The 11,462-nt window shown below is 34.1% G+C and overlaps 1 long non-coding RNA gene across 1 annotated transcript in view; it reads right to left on the bottom strand.

The window, feature by feature from the left end:
* LOC309966498 overlaps positions 1-11,462 on the bottom strand; it is a 511,042-nt gene that overhangs the window by 329,259 nt on the left and 170,321 nt on the right. The gene's annotated exons all lie outside the window — the stretch shown is intronic.

Genomic DNA, 11,462 nt, shown 5'->3' with positions numbered 1-11,462 from the left:
ATCTTTTAACCTTGGAAAACTATATAGTGTAAATTAAATGGACTTTTCTGTTGTGTAGCTTTAATATCCTTTTAGAGTGCATGCAGAGTATCTGCTGAAGAGACAGAAAAGTGAGAGAACATTTGCTTTTACTGATGTAGTTTTGAATTTTTTTATTCATTCTTTAAATTAAAAACTCTTTATTACACCTACTTTCTGTGGAGTTTGAGTGAGAAAAAACTGTAATTTAAAATAAGTTAAGAAAAACCAGCAGTAGAAAAATAAAGATTACCTGTGACTACTTTCAAAGAGGGTTAAGTAACTGCCCGAAGAACCCTAGAGCAAAGCAGGCTGTAAATTAATAAAACTACAAAAGCACATTAAGGTGAAGCAGATTTATAGCCATTAAAAAAAAAAATCTGGAAAGGATGGATGAGGCTTTAACTTTTCTTAGGTCATTGTCCAGTGCAGTTTCTTATGTGGTAATAGGATTTTTTTTAAAACGGCTCTCAGACCTTATTCAGAAGGTGTGGTAAAGATGTTACAATTTTTTTTTCTGATAATTCCAAGAATAAATTTCTCGTAAATTGCACCTTAAGTAAACTGGTCATTCTAACCAAATCTAATACGTAACCAGCCTACATGTTTTCATATTACGTTTATATAGCACTGTGGCCTTTTCAGAATTCTTTCATATGTTTTTCTCATATCATTTGCCATCGTCCTGTGAGTCAGAAAATGAGGGTAGTAGGATCCTCCTCTTTTAGAAAAGGAAAAAGAGGCATGGAGAAGTTGAGGGACTTGCTGAAGATCTCATATTTAGTAAATAGTTTAATTGAGGCCAGACCTAGTTTTCCTGTCACCCATAGCTGTGCTCTGTCATTTAAAACACCCATTGGAAAGCCCTGTTGACTCAGGTTAGTATAAATAAAAATTAGAGAAAACGTTCACGTAGGTAATGGTGACAATCAGAATAATACTGATGGACTAAGATTTGGGGTATCTTGAAACTGGTACCTTAAATGTTTTAAATGGGAAATGTAAAATATTTTGGAGCATGATCTGTAGATTAATTTTCTGTTAAAATTTAGTACTCTGTGATCATTCCAGTAAAGATAATAGATATGTTTCAGAGTAGACTAACTATAAATAATAGAGATTAGTAGATTGAGATTTGAAACAGTAACAGTTTGAAAATAAGAGATATCAGGTAAACTGCTTGAGGTTTCTAAATAACCATCTTTACTACATAACATGTAACTGGCTGTGGTTTTGTGTTCATTTTTTCCATGCTTTTTTTGTTTGTTTAAGCCAATGAGGTAATTATTTTCTCTAAGAATTCATGACAAGAAAATAAAATTCACTTCAGATCTTCTGAATTGTAGTTTGGGAATAACACAGTGTGGTGTTCAAATAGATAGGAAGTGACTGCCAAAACACGATAAAAGTAACTTAGGAGACTTCAAATGTCAGCCTAATGAGTCTTTTGTGGTTCTTAGCCTTATCATTATTGCAATATAATTCTGGATGTTTAATTGGAGGACATATCCCCAACTTTCCCTCATGCCATTTTGTTTGTTTTTTAAAAGTTTTAAAATAAACAATTCTTTGTATAATGAGTATATCTTATTTAAGAAAACGGTTTGTTAGGTACTTGACCCCAAAGTCACTGCTCAGAATAGCTAATATTTATTAGTTAATTACTATGTCACATACTGTACTGTACTAACCTTTCATATGCATTATCTTATTATCCCTCAGAAGAGTTCTTTAAGGTAGTTACTGTCATTGCCCCCCCCCCATTTTATCTCTGAGGAAATTGAGTTTTAGAGAAGTTAAGGAGTATGTATAAGTTGGAAAGTGGCAGATTAGAGATTCAAAACAGGTCTGTTTGACTCAAGCATCATTGTTCTTACAATAAGCATATTTTCTTTCTAGCCTTTGAAAATGTTTTAGTCATAAAAATGTGTTGGATATTGCACTTAATATGGAAGACTGAGGTTTTTGATAGTATTTTCAAGAATACTATTAAGATGCTTTATTATTTTGTAGATCTTTAATATAAAAATGTTTATCATTTTTTTAGCTATTAATACTTATCTGTTAGATGGATTTTTTTCTTTATAAAAGATATAAAAATTTAAATTTACAAATATATATCAGGCTTCCTTGATAAGCAGTATGAATGGAATTTCAAGTTATTAGTTTGTAAGCCAAAGGTTACTCACCAGAATGTCATGATTTTTAGCTCATAACATCTGGAAACAGTAACTACTTGGCTCAAATACATCTAAGAAGAATTAATTTTATTTCTGTCTTTTTTGTAATATCAGATTTTAAATGAGATGTTAAACTATTTTAAGGAAAAAATGTTTGAGAGGGTGGGATAAAAAGACTGTGAAACATTATTTCTTTAAAAAATGTATTTTTACATGAAAACAAGATATATTTGCAATGTGTTCAATCAAAACATTCACTTCTATATCCCAGATCTACATATTTCAAAGTAAAAATGTTCACTTGTCAGCTGAAATTCCTGATTAGAACTAATATTTGTTTATTTTTGTGCTTAGAATGTAAATTTCACAGTGGATTTTTTGTTTTGTTTTGTTTTTTTCTGGCGGTACGCGGGCCTCTCACCGTTATGGCCTTTCCCGTTGCGGAGCACAGGCTCCGGACGCGCAGGCTCAGCTGCCAGGGCTCACAGGCCCAGCCGCTCCGCGGCATGTGGGATCCTCCCGGACCGGGGCAAGAACCCGTGTCCCCTGCATCGGCAGGCGGACTCTCAACCACTGCGCCACCAGGGAAGCCCCACAGTGGATTTTTTTTTAATTTACCTTTAATTTGGATAAAAGCAAGTGATATATACTACAGGGATAAAAATGGTAATTTTCATTTTTAAAAAAACTACCAATGTGATTATATTTTTAGTTCTTTTTACTCATGTTTAGTAGAGGCTTTAAATTAAAAAATACACTATGGTCTGTATTGACCCAAAAAGTATTCCATAAATTAATTTAACAAATATATGGCAAGCTTTTCATAGCTATAGCTAATTCTTCTAGAAGGAAGTTGTTGCCTTCTGTTTAATTACATTAATTGAAATGTGTTTAAGAGAAATGTTTTCAGCATATTTTGTATACTGAAAAAAAAATAGGGTTAGTATTGGGCCAATGGCCAAGAGGTAACGTTACTACCTTGTAGACTGTTACAGTTCAAATTGTCCCACTTCCCCCAGAATTTTAGAAAATAGAAGTCTGGGAGATGCTGTATCAGCTGTACTCTGGTGATTCTAAATGCTGTAAGTACTGTTCATCTTTTGTTATTGTGTGAGATGGGAAAAAATGCCAGATTGCAAAAGATGCATAATTTCACTGTATAATGGTTTGTTTTAGGCATAAAATATCAGCAAGCCTTGTCTTGTGTGTTTTGTCTTATATTTCCTTATAGAACTAAATTAAGTAAGATTTTGGGAAATGATTTTAAATGCTTTCCAAGTTGACCTGCTTGGTCAGATATTTGAATGATGGCATTGCTGAGTAGACTCTAACCCATGATTCTAATTGTGGAATAAAGAATAATGTAGAGCGTGAGACTATGTTTGGGCACTTACTCTTCATTCATATTAGGTATTACCCTCCATCATAACATACTTACTAAATTTCCAAGTTGAGCAGTTCTGTAATTGTAACAATTGTTGCTGTACCTGTAACAAAACATGCTTATGATAGTAAAATGAATAGAAGCGCCCCCAAATACTATTTTTTTAATTCACTTGTAACTGTTCCTCTTACAATTGTGTATGACAGAATCAAATTTGTAAAAATTTTAGCATGAAAAATAAAATTTGTATCAGTCAAATGTCTTGGTTATGCTTTTGAAATTCTCTTGACATAAACAAATCAGTGTAAATATTAAAAGTTCTTCAGCTTAAAGCTTTTAAGTTCTTACAGTTGTTAGCCAAACTGCACTTTAACATCATACTTTATATCTTTTTCTTTCATCTACTTAGCTTCCAATTTGTTGCCTAATTCTATCTATTCTACCTCTCTAGTATCTCTGGAATCTGTCTCATAGTTGAAATGTCTGTTGCTACTACCCCCTAATTTTTTATGGAAAAAAGCCCAAGTCCTTACTGTGGTATTAGGAATCTTTTGTTATCTGGCCACAACCTAAATTCACAATCTTATTTCCTGTCTTTGCCCCTCATTTATGTCCCAGGCAAATTGAGATGTTTGCCATTCCTTGGAAATAGTTCTTTCTTTTATCCATACTTTGCTCATTCTGTTCCTTTCTTCCTAGAAAATTATGTAACCATTTCTTTAGTCTCCCAATCTTACTTATTTTCCAACACCCAGCTCAAGTGTCCTTCCCCGCTCTCCTTCTCTTCCTCAAAACTTACTGAAACATTTGGTGACCTTTCCACATGTGTACTTTGAAAAGAATTGCCTAATCACAAAGAAGATTTTTGATTTTGTTTTTGAACTTTAGCTTTTTGTTTTAAACTGAACTTAAAACTTGTTTTAAACTTTTGTTTTAATCATTAGTTATTCAAATACATTTTGCTCGCTTAGAGTTAGTATTTTCATTAAGGTTTTAAAAATCTTTTATCAAGTAGAATGATCTGAAGTTAGATGAAATGTGATAAAAAATATCTTGGTAGAATGATAGGGGTGAAAAAAAGATTTATTATATGCATGTGCTTTACCTTGCCAGTTTCTCAAGAAAGAAAGAAGAATCATTAGCAAATTCATGAGGGTTTTTTCCTGATAGATTTCTGTTCCTTTGATTAGTGGCTTTCAGAATTTCTTTTTAAGTTGTAAAACCTATTTTTTATACAATGTCTTACATAGAACCCCAATGTGTGACAAAATGTAGCCACTTAGATTTCATTGGGAGAAGACTCAGAGTCCTTCACTACTCATCTTCCCCAATAGCCCCTGAAGCCGTTGGTCTAGAGTGTGATATAGTCACTTCTTTAATGATAACTTAGTGCAGTTTAACAAAACTGCTTTGGTTTATGACTGAAACATATTTTATAACTGGGCAAATATAAGCTTAAATTTATATTTTATGTTTATATTTTATAAATAGCTTTGAAAATGACCATAAAGGGAAAAACAAATTAATTCCTATTTTCTAATTAGTTATTTTCCATTCTTACATATATTTCAGATTGTTAGTCTTCAAAGGGAACTTAAAAAAAAGTTTGAGACTTTGGGCAACGTGTATCATCTTAAAGTGATTTCGTAATGAACAAACATTTTCATTTCATGAATTCCAGATTCTAATAGAATATATTGATAATAACATTTTTGAAAAAAATGCCCTCAAGGAGACTGGAACTATGAAGAATTCTAATTCCAAATCTGCTTCAGATATTTAGTTCTTTTTTTTTAGATTCTATACTTTATTTTTTTTTAATTTATTTTTGGCTGCATTGGGTGTTCATTGCTGCACACAAGCTTTCTCTAGTTGTGGCGAGTGAGGGACTACTCTTTGTTGCAGTGTGTGGGCTTCTCATTGCGGTGGCTTCTCTTGTTGCGTAGCACGGGCTCTAGGCATGCAGGCTTCAGTAGTTGTGGCATGCGGGCTCAGTAGTTGTTGCTCGCAGGCTCCAGAGCGCAGGCACACGGACCTAGTTGTTCCACGGCATGTGGGATCCTCCCCCACAAGGGCTCGAACCCGCGTCCCCTGCATTGGCAGGCGGACTTGTAACCACTGCGCCATCAGGGAAGCCCCAGATATTTAGTTCTTAAAGTTTAAAGGGTACACTTTCCAAATAAAACTGACTGTTTTGTCTTATTGATAATTTGTAAATAACTATTTCTACTGTTTAGAATAAAAACAAATGGTATCTGTAAAAACCTATGTAAAGTTAAGAATGAGGTTAAAGTCAGATTTTTTTTATAGGGAGTGTTTACTCAAATGTAAACTTTCATATTATATTTGGGATAAAGTATTTTATCCCAGAAGTAATTTGTTCGCATATAAATTGTAATATTTTAAAGTTACACCCTTACTTGTTTATATATTAATTTTAATTTTGTCCTTATGGATAAATTTTGTGCTTTTTGAGTTAAGCAATATGGAATTTTCTAAAATTACGTTTTGAATATTCATGTTGTTTATCACACATAACTTTAAAAGCATTACTTTCTTCAACCAATATCTTTTCCTTCCTAAAATACTAGCTGACTCTTTTATAAGCCTTTGCCTGGTTTAAAAAAGATAAGAGTGCTTTCAACACCCCTGAACCATGGAATTCCCATTCTTTTTTCCATGCCTTTTATTTTTCCCATAGCACCTGTCACTATGTGAAATACTATACATATTTACTGATTTATTTGTTTATTGTCTGTATCCCTATAATGAGAACAGGGATTCTTGTCTATTTTATTAACTGCTGCAGCACTCATTCACCTACCACTCAAATTACTTAGAACTCAAATATTTGCCAATGAAAGAAAATCTTGAAATAACATAGATTTTTATAGAATCTAAAAAAAGTTTTAATATTTCCAGGGTCTTTCATTTGTAATAGTATGAAAGTTTGTTTAGATATATAGTGTGTGTTTCATCATTGCTATACCATTAGTAATTTCAAGAGTGGCATCTGTGACTTGATTCAAAGAGAGGAGGCCAAAACATTGCTGTTGTATTAAAAAGTCAGCTCATGCTCTATGCATTCTTCTACTGTATGTCAGACTGACAGCTTAATGTATGAGAAAGATTGTATGGAAGACCACAGTGATTCATTTGAATAGTCTGTATTTTGATACTGTTTGAATTTTAAACAGAAAGCTTATGGTTCTTATGGAAGGAAAATTAATGGAAAAAGTACATTGTGCTATTTATTTACATTAGGGGAAAATTGTGCAGCTCACACACAAAGCCATGCATTTACAGACTTTTTCTTTAATTAGTGGTACTCTGTAATGTTTGTATTTATTGAATATTTATTAAGAAATATGTGTCATATAACAGACTGAAAAGTTATCTCAGGAGCCAACGTGTTTAATGGAGTAAAGTCAATCATCAAAGTAATAGCTAAAATGTTAAGAGCTATTTCTTTCAAGCACTTAATGAGCATTCTTTATGCATTATTTTATGAAATCTTTACAGACTTATGATGTCATACTATTATTGCTATTTTTCATTTTACAATTAAGAAAACTGAAGCTTAGGTCAACTGGTGTTTTAATTTTGACTTGAACTTTCAACCAAAAAATAACTTATTAATGTCAGGAAAGCAGTGCATTGCTTTAGATGGCTGTTACTCTGGATTTTAACATAGGTCTGCTTTTATCATTTTAAGATTTATCAAAGGCACATGTATTGTGTTAACAGTATGATAGTCTCCTTTTTATGGAAAATATTTTTATCATGTATTTAAAAGTATATCTAAAGACATAAGTATGATACTTAGAATTGCAAGACTAAATATGATGTAGTGGTGGGTACTGAAAGTTTCAATCCAGTAAACTTTGAGCAACAACTATGTATAAGGCACTGCATTTGGTACTAAAGGGGTTAAAAAAGATGAAAGTAATACAGTTCCAACTTCAAAAACAGACAGTTTAGTGGCTATGAATAAAGTGGTTCCCACCTTTATCTCTTGGACACTTCATCCTCCTCTGTTCTTCAGTGTTCAATTCAGTACTGTGGTGGAGAATAGAGTTGGAGTACAACTATAGCATTTTGGGGGACTGGGAGAATGGGATACCTAAGGAAGACCATGGGAGTCTAAGCATAGCTTTCCAATTAGTGTACTGCAGATTGGTTACAGGTGTGCCAGCCTTCTAGCAGCGGGTGACCTGGGGCTGCTTGCCCTCTCAAGCTGTGAGCATTCTTGTTAGTTTGTCCTAATGGACTGAACAAACATTTTCTATGAATGCTATGGAGGGAAAATGTTGGGAAGCCCTGTAGTTGAAGGAAATGATGAACAAAATCATTTTTTTTGTTAATCCTATTAGCTCTGACAGGAAGCATGTGGCATATTTCCCAAACTTTCATTAGAATAGACTATAGTATTATTAATATTTTCCCTTAAGTCAACTCTGGGTTTCAACTTAGGTCTGCTTTTATCATTTTATGATTTATTAAAGGCAGAGATGTAGCCATTATATAAATAATACATATATAATCTTAGTTGTAAGTAATGTGAGGGTAAAAATGATTTCTGAGGACCACCATCTTATATATCAATTCTGGGTGTAGACACATACTGATCTACAAGGAGTTCAAAATGAATATATAGAATGAGTCACTTAAAACATTCTTTTTGAAACAACATGACTTTAAATGCTGGTAGCTTTGTTCAAATCCTCTTTTCACTTTCCAGTTGTAGAAATACAGTATTCACGGACACTTGCTCTGAGTGGTAAGCATTTTTATTTAGTTTATCTAGAACTGTAGACCAAATCCCAACAGCAGGGTGCCACTTTGACTTGATTTACAAACTACCTATTTAAGTTTTTGGACACTTCACTCTCATAGGATTCCAGTTGAGCTGCAGATGTTTAGCCAGGCCAGTTGGCTGTATCCAGAATTAATTGCAACTCTAACTAGGACAAATAACAAATATATTCATCTGTGTTATCCTAATCAAAATCCTGACAAAAATTGTCACGGAACTTGACAAGCTAACTCTAAAACTCAGATGGAATAATAAATGGGCAAGACTAGACAAGAAAATTTTGAAAAATAAGCAGAAAGGGTGTTTGCCATACAAGCTATTAGATCATATATTAGATCATACTTTAAAACTATGGAAATCAAAACAGCCTATTATTGACCCAGAAGTAGAAAAATAGGTTTTAGGAACTGAATACAGATTCATAAAAGTCCTTCACCTCAAAGTCCTTTACCTTTAAAACTGGTAGGTAAAGACATACTATTTAATAAATGGTGTCAGAGTGATTTATTATTCATTTGGGGAAAAAAGGTTAAATTCGTGCCTCACATTGTTCACTAAAATAAACAATGTGAAGGCTTCCCTGGTGGCGCAGTGGTTGAGAGTCCTCCTGCCGATGCAGGGGACACGGGTTCGTGCCCCGGTCCGGGAAGATCCCACATGCCGTGGAGCTGCTGCGCCCGTGAGCCATGGCCGCTGAGCCTGCGCGTCCGGAGCCTGTGCTCCGCAACAGGAGAGGCCACAACAGTGAGAGGCCCGCGTATCGCCAAAAAAAAAAAAACCAATGTGAGAGATGAATGATCTAGACCAGGGGTCAGAAAACTCTGATCCATGGCTTGGCTGCCTGTTTTTGTAAATAAAGCTTTTTAAGAACACAGCCTTGCCCATTTCTTTATGAATTGTCTTTCACACAACAGCAGAGTTGAGTTGTTATGCAACAAGGACCATTTGGACTACAAATCCTAAAATATTTACTCTTTGGCCTTTTAAGAAAAACTTGTCTGACCCCTGATTTAGACGTTAAAGAATCACCATAAAGCAGTATTTAGGGGGTAGAAAAAATAGGATTATGTTTATGGGTATAGCCAAATTAGTTATAGTAGGCTAACTGCTATATCAAATAATCCCAGTACATCAGTTTTTCACAATGAAAGTTTACTTCTCACTTTATGTTCAGTTCCTAAGCAGTTGGTTGTTCTGTTGCAAGCAGTCTCTTAGAAGTGTAGAATCCTGCCATCCCTTAACGCAGTGAAGACCTGCTCTAGATCCTGTAGGGGAGCAGAATTTTACCAACCTAAAATGTCTCTTTGGCATATTAATTGTTTCAAGCTAGTCATTTTCTGAGAACCAGCAGACATGGGAAGGGCTCTGAAAACCAAGTAGGAATTGCCCTTTTTAAAGAAGCATTTGTTGACGTTTGTAAGGGAAATCTCCATTTGTAAGGGTGTCTCCCTCTCTGTGCCTGGAAGAGGAAGATCACCAAACTTCTAGAAAGTCTTGTCCCAGGAGAAGGCAATGACTTAAATCTGCAAAAAAAGCCTTACCCTGTTTACTGTGCTTTTCCTGGTAATCTCCCATAGCTGACTCTCCCTACCCTCAACTTCCTTTTTTATCTTTAGTTGAGGATGGTATTTAAGGTGAAGGCTTTGGCCATTTGGGGGAGTTACTCAGTTTTTTAGGTCTCTCCTATCTATACATGTTATTAAACTTTGTTTGATTTTCTCCTGTTAATCTGTCTCATGTCAATTGAATTCTTAGACCAGCCAGAAGAACCTGCATAGGTAGAGGAAAATTTCTTCCTCCTCAACACTATTTATAGTTCTTTTTTTTTTTGTAATTAAATAGCATCAATTATATAATTAAAACAAGAAATATACTCACACAGTAGGAGTCAGAATTGTTCCAGAGAAAGATATCTGAAGTGCTTAAAAAAATAATAATAATAAATTAAAAAGATGTCATTTCAACCATACATATATTTTAGTCTCAGTGGAACAACATTATTACTAAAACTTAACTTTATAATTGCTAGTGATTATTTTGAGAGCAAATTCAAATGTACTATACAGTCTGTGTTAATTTTGCATAGAGATATTTAATATGTCACTTAGGTTCTGCAATCAGTTTTATTTTATTCAGTGCAATATAGTACATAAAACATACCTATTATAAAATCTATTTTCTAAATGAAGACAGTTTAATGTTTTGTTTCCCATATTAGTGAATTTCATGGAGCAAGTATCTTTCTACACAATTTAAGATTATGGAAATTAAGTTGATATTGTTTAGCCAATCTACATGGAGTAAGCTTGTTGAAACAAATATGTCATTTATGAATTATATACAATGTAATGTAGGTGAATTGTGCTGACACGATAGAGGTGATTATAGTGTTTGGATTTATGTGTGCTCAAAGTACAAAGCAGCTAAAGGACTAATAAGTCAGTTGCCCTTTGTATGAATGGCTTCTTTATGCATTAGTCATCTGTCTATTGGGACTCATGATTCTAATGGCAAAGGTCCTCATAAAGATAATGTTACTCCTTCCTCTGTTGGTGACAACTTGTTGCCTCAGAATATCCATTCTCTTCTTTTTAGAGCTCTGAGTTTTAGGTGGGTCCCTTGCCAGCAAGTAAAAGACTACCTTTACCAGCCTGCCTTGTGGCTAGATGTGGCATATGACTAAATCTAGGCCAATAATATGTAAGTGGAAGCACTGTATATGGGACTCATGGTTAGTTTTTGAAGGAAAAGGGCATGCTCTTCTCTCTCATCCTCTTTTCTGTTGCCTTGAACCCAGACTAAATGACAGGAGCTCTAGCAGCTCTTTCAGACTATGAAGTAACCATGAATTAGAAACCAACACTGAAGGTGATGAACAAGAAATAAAGACTTTCTCAACAAACATTGAGGGAATTTGTTGCTGATAGGACCTGCCTTGCAAGTAATGTTAAAATAATTTCTTCAAAGAGAAGATATAGGTCAAAAACTTGTATCTACATAAAGAAAGGAAGAACTTTAGAGATGGAATAAGAGAAACAAAGGTCATTCAACATGGTGCTGGGTT

Source organism: Leucopleurus acutus (assembly GCF_964270905.1).
Source record: "Leucopleurus acutus genome assembly, chromosome: 9".
Classification (NCBI taxonomy): Eukaryota; Metazoa; Chordata; class Mammalia; order Artiodactyla; family Delphinidae; genus Leucopleurus; species Leucopleurus acutus.
The sequence above is the reverse complement of the archived record's forward strand: the minus strand, read 5'-3'. Positions and strand labels throughout refer to the sequence as shown.